The following is a 6,000-nucleotide window of genomic DNA, read 5'->3' on the forward strand; positions in this document are numbered from 1 at the left end:
ATAAGCTCCTTAGGAACAAACTCCTTATCTATTCGGCTTGTCATTTTGTCCTTGGTGCCTGACCAACTGCCTAACATAAAGTAGGCACCCAGAAAACATTTACTGAATAAATGACCACCTGATTTCAAAGCACATGCCCTAATTACCATACAAAGTAGAAAAAGCAGATGTTCATGAATGACTGTATCAATGAGAGAATGGATGGAGGAGGTGATCAGCCGCAAAGTGCTAGCTAGGAAAGACCAACTGCCTGGCTAGCAGAAAAAATGAAGACCCAACAGGCTCCTGGTTCACTTTCAACAAAGTAGGCTTCTTTATTAACAACAAAGAAAAGAATTTGGCCTTCACTTTCTCTTGTTTTTTCTCTTCATTAAACTTTTTTTTTATTGGAGTATACTTTATTTACAACTATGAAGAACAGTATAGAGCAACCATGTGATCCAGCAATCCCACTCCTGGGCATATATCTGGAGAAAACCACAATTCAAAAAGATACATGCACCCCAATGTTAATTGCAACACTATTTAAAATAGCCATGACATGGAAGTAACCTAAATGTCCATCAGCAGAGAAATGGATAAAGAAGATGTGGTACACATATACAATGGAATATTCCTCAGCCATAATAAAGAATGAAATAATGCCACTTGCAGCAACATGGATGGACCTAATGATTGTCATACTGAGTAAAATAAGAAAAAGACAAATATCATATGTTATCACTTATATGTGGAATCCCACTTTTTCTTTTCAATCACTGCTGGGAGCCCAGAACAACAATCAGCTGCAAATGCAAGACCAGGTCAGCTCATATCAGAAAGGAGTCTTTAAGGGCGTCTTTATTACTTCCTCCAAGCACTTTATACCCAGCCTCCCAGAACAGCTGCCTCATCAGCCCAGCCCCTGTAATCATGTGGGTGATATATATATATATCATGTGGGTGATATATATATATATATTCTGCCCCCTCCCCAAAATTGGGTTTTCAAACTTCCACTTAAAGGAAGATGAAGGGAGGGAAAGTATGACCTGAGGCAACAGGAAAATCAATAGCAGGCTTTCAAAGTCATTCTGAATGAAAGGCCCAGAGGCCACAGGATAAAAAGGAAGGGGAAGAGAACGGGGTGTGCTGTAGGCCCTCCCAGGTCTTCTCAGAAGGGGTGCTCCCTTTGCCCTGGGGGTGGGAAGAAATTGGCACACTCAGATAGAAAGGATGGTGGGATAGAGCCCCAAGCCTAATGCTTATATATAGACTTATAGAAAGTGGAGGCTGGGAGGCTTCTATGAGATGGAGTACATCCTAGCCTTTCATTTTATACCAGCCAAAAGCCCAGAAAGGTCCCACAGTAAGTCAACAAAGGGACTGGACTAGCACCCTGGGTTCCTGATTCCCATACTGAGGTCTTCCCATTACATCAAGAGAGTCCACTGTGATAGGCACAATAATGTCCCCCAAAGACATCCATGTCCTAACCCCAGAACATGTGGATATGTTACTTTACTCGGCCAAAGGCTTAGCAGATGTAGTTAAGTTAGGATCTTGGGATAGGGAGAGTATCCTGAGTTACCTGCATAGGACAATGTCATCACAAGGGTCCTTAGGAGAGGGAGCCTGGAAAGTCAGAGTCAGAGAAGGAGACACAATGACAGAAGCAGAGATGGACCCAGGCAGCCTCCGGGGGTTGGAAAAAGCAATGCAAGGGATTGTCCCCCTACAGCCTCCAGAAGAACCATAGCTGCCAGCCTATTTTAGACTCCTGGCTTCCGGAACTGTAAAGTAATAACTCTGTGTTGCATTAAGCCACTAAGTTTGTAGTAGTTTGCTACAGCCACAGTCAAGAACTAATATATCCTGTGATACCTCTCAACCCACATGTTAAGGTTGCAAATACTCCAGAGACAGGAAAAGTCAGGGAGTGCACCCAGACTTGAGTGGCTGTATATCATAGTGGTTATGAGCATGCTCTGCAGAAACAAGCCCAAAGGCCATCCACTAGATGCACTCTGTATACTCACACGCTGCCAACAAGCATATGACAGTTCAAAAGAACAAATCTCTGAAACACGCAATGACATGTGTGGAGAGAAAGAACAAGACACTGGAGAGAAAGAAGCAAAGACACAAAAGACTATGTACTAAATGACTCCAGTTGCACAGATTACAAAAATTCAAGCAAGAATCTCTAATGATAAAAATCAAAATGGTGGTTACCTTGGAGGGAGAGTATCAAAGATAGGAGTGATAAAACAGCCAGCTGGAGCCAGAAGTGTTCCCTGTCATGATCTGCTTACATATGGTTCAGTTCAGTTCAGTTCAGTTCAGTCGCTCAGTCGTGTCTGACTCTTTGCGACCCCATGAATCACAGCTCACCAGGCCTCCCTGTCCATCACCAACTCCCGGAGTTCACCCAAACTCTTGTGCATCAAGTCAGTGATGCCATCCAGCCATCTCATCCTCTGTCATCCCCTTCTCCTCCTGCTCCCAATCCCTCCCAGCATCAGGGTCTTTTCCAATGAGTCAACTCCTCGCATGAGGTGGCCAAAGTACTGGAGTTTCAGCCTCAGCATCAGTCTTTCCAATAAACACCCAGGACTGGTCTCCTTTACACACAAAAATCCACTGAGCTTAGGGTTTTTTCCCCTTCTTCTAAGTTACTCTGAGTTTAATCTCAACTCAGTGGCTGCCTAACTATGATTTTGAGCAAGTTACCAAGCTTATCCATGATGCATTTCACTCCTGTGAAATGGGAGTATTAACAGCCCCTGTCTCACAGAGTTATTGTGCACACAGAAAGTGCTTACCACCACACCTGATGCATGGCAAATGCTTCCTAAATACCTGTGGTTGTTCCTCAGGTGTGAATGCAGGGGTGAGCTGCAGCCAGAGCCCACCTGCTCATGGGGGCTGATCATGTGCTTCACTTCCCAACTCCGCAATGACACATTAGGCTGGAAATGCAAAATCAGCCATGGTGGGAGTATTTACATCACAGTTGGCCCACATGACCAATCAATGCCTTTTGTGTTGCCCTGTTTAGAAAGCCTACGTACTTCTGTATATTAATACATGGCTGACCCCAGGCCCTCTCTGGACAGAGTTTCACTTTAGGAAAGGGGGAGAAGAGATGGAGACCTGTGGTGAGGAAAGCAGGACCTGCCACTTCTCCTCTCCTCACTGGATCAGGAGGCTGGAAAGTACTCAAGGAGCCAGCCCTGAGAGACTTGAGAATGGGCCTCATGACAGCCTCAGAGTCCCCCACCGATGTCTCTTTTCTCTCACTCCTGGGCTTTAATTACATGACCCAGTCTTTCAGAACCCATCTCTGCTTAACATGCCCCTTGTGAGAGGCCTGACCCACCTCCCCACCCACCCCCTAGCACCAGGGACCCCTCTAACCAACCTCTCCCCACCTTCAGAGAGCTTGTCCAGAGTCACACTCCCTTTTCCTTCTCTGTCTGGAGCCAGCTGCCATAAGATCCTCTTTGAATCCTCTCTTTCTTATTCTTAATGTCTTAGCTCAAGTGTCACCTCTTCAGAGAAACCCTCCTTGACCACTCTCCATCACTTCTCGTCACTGAGGGAAGTTCTTGTGTGTGTGTGACTGCCTATGTTATTAGTGTCTGATTCCCAACCAGGGCGTTAATTCCAGGATACACACTATTTTCATTATCCCTATTTTATCTATCAAGAAACCGAAGACCACAGAAGTTAGGTAACTTATCCATGGTCACACCTCCAGGAAGTGACAGAGCTGAGATTTGATGTGCTTAGCTACTCTGTCGTGATGGGCTGCCAGGAAAGCAGAGCTGTGTGAAAAACTGGTGAGTCCATAGAAAAGACAGGTCAGCAGGAGCCTAGGTTGGGTGTGGGGGTGAGTACAGGACACCACTTCCAAGCTAAGAAGCTTGATAGAGTATGACTGGAAGTTCAAAGTCTGACATCTCAAGACCTGTGAGTAACAAGGCCTGAAGGAGGCATCACAGCAGTGCGTGCAGAACGTGCCTTTATTCACTTATTTATAGAGGATGAGAAATTAATCAAGGGCCCATGCTTTGAACTGCCAGCACCTTCTCCTACAGCAGCAGGTCGGCAGGTGTGATGAGCCGACACTGGGGAAGGAAGCCAAATTCTGTTTTTCCACGAGACTCCTGGGTTCCCTGCTACAGGGCCTTCCCCAAGTCAGGAAGTCAGTCCTTTGGCCAGAGAAGCATCAACTCCACACAGGAAAGCAGGGATCAGACGTGGGAGTGGGTGAAGACAGCTGGGGCAGTGGAAAGAGTGCTGGGCAGGAGGAATTCTCAAGCCCCATGGGACCATGTCCAGCACTCAGCACAGTGCTATCTATTTACTGAGCACTCAGGAAATGCTTTGTGGCGGTGGTCCCAACTCTGTATGACCTTAGGCAAGTCATAGTCTTTCTGAGTCTCCCTTCCCTCGTATGCAGAAGACAGATGAAAGAGTTGCCTATGGAGCCCTCCTCTCAGAGAAGGTGGGAAGTGCCCAGCAGGGCTTCTCAGGCGGCGCTAGTGGTGAAGAACCTGCCTGCCAATGCAGGAGATGTAAAAGACTCGGGTTCAGTCCCTGGGTCGGGAAGATTCCCCTGGAGAAGGAAATGGCAACCCATTCCAGTGTTCTTGCCTGGAGAATCCCATGGACAGAGGAGCCTGGCAAGCTGCAGTCTATGGGAGAGAAAAGAGTTGGACACGACTCAAGCGATTCAGCATGCATGCACAGCATGGTGGTTGAGGCTCATAAATGCTTATTGAATGACTGTTGTGCATGTTAACCATAATAACCTTGAAGAATGTGAGTTGCTATTTCAACAGCCATCTGAAAATATGATAAGGTGTCTGGGCAGGTGCCGAGCTCCCCTCACTGGGTTCATTCCAAGAACAGCCGGGAGAGGAGACAATAGCCTGGAGTGCCGGCTCAGGCTCCCTGATGTGGGAGGTGCTAGTGAGAGAACTGGCTTCTGAACCCAACAGTGAGAGTTCAAATCCCAGCTCAGCTACCTGTTAGTCGTGTGGTTTCAAGTTCCTTCCTCTCCTGGATCCTTGGTCCCCTCATCTCAAGAACTGCAATAATAGTACCTGTCTTGTATGATTGTTTGGAAAATTCCATGATATAACAGACAAGTAACTGACTTAGCCATTAGCATGAAGTGGCCTGTTTTCCTTCTATCTGTGCCTCTGGTTGTACTGGAATGGGTTGCCATTCCCTTCTCCAGGAGATCTCAATCCAGGGATCGAAGCCAGATCTCCCACATTGCAGGCAGATTGTTTACCGTCTGAGCCACCAGGGAAGCCCTCAGATCCATCACCTCACCCATTTGGTGATGATCACTTCGGCAGATGCCAAACATTCTGGTCATTTAAAGCCCATTTCTTCCCTCTTCCTAGTGTGGGTTGGACCAATGGCTCAAACAGGACCAGAGTGGGCAGAGGCTTGGCCTGCTCCCTACATCTCAGAGCAACGTCCACCTGCCTCCCTTTCTGATTATCAGGTCTCTCCTTCCTCCTCTGCCATCTGGTATCCAAGGTGGGCAGCTGCTGTGTCACACACTAGACCTCCTGGGGGTGGAGGGAGATGTCCCTGGCTTATCAGAGGGTCAACGATTAGCCACGAGGTGCTGGTGGTCTCTGAGGATGTGGTGGTCCTTGTTTTGGTGAGGTGTCTTTTTTTCTTAGAGTGGCATTTAACTTCAGGTAAAGCCAACTCTGCAGACTCCCCCCACCCCCGCCCCTGAGAGCCTTCAGGCTCTGCCACTCAGCAAATGTCCACCAGAGAGTGACCTGTCAATCTCACCTTCTTACAGTAGCCCCCACAGTGCAGGAGGGATTCCCCTGGAGTCCTCCCAACCCCTCACCCTTTAACTGGCCTCTAGGGAGTATGGTAAGAGGGAGGGGGAAGGAGGAAGACTCTCAGGGGAACATTGTTCCCCACAAGCTGCAACTCTGCCTCTCTCCTTGCCTTTCAATTGCAAACCAGAGGGGGAAT

This window comes from Bubalus kerabau, chromosome 1, assembly GCF_029407905.1.
Source record: "Bubalus kerabau isolate K-KA32 ecotype Philippines breed swamp buffalo chromosome 1, PCC_UOA_SB_1v2, whole genome shotgun sequence".
Classification (NCBI taxonomy): Eukaryota; Metazoa; Chordata; class Mammalia; order Artiodactyla; family Bovidae; genus Bubalus; species Bubalus kerabau.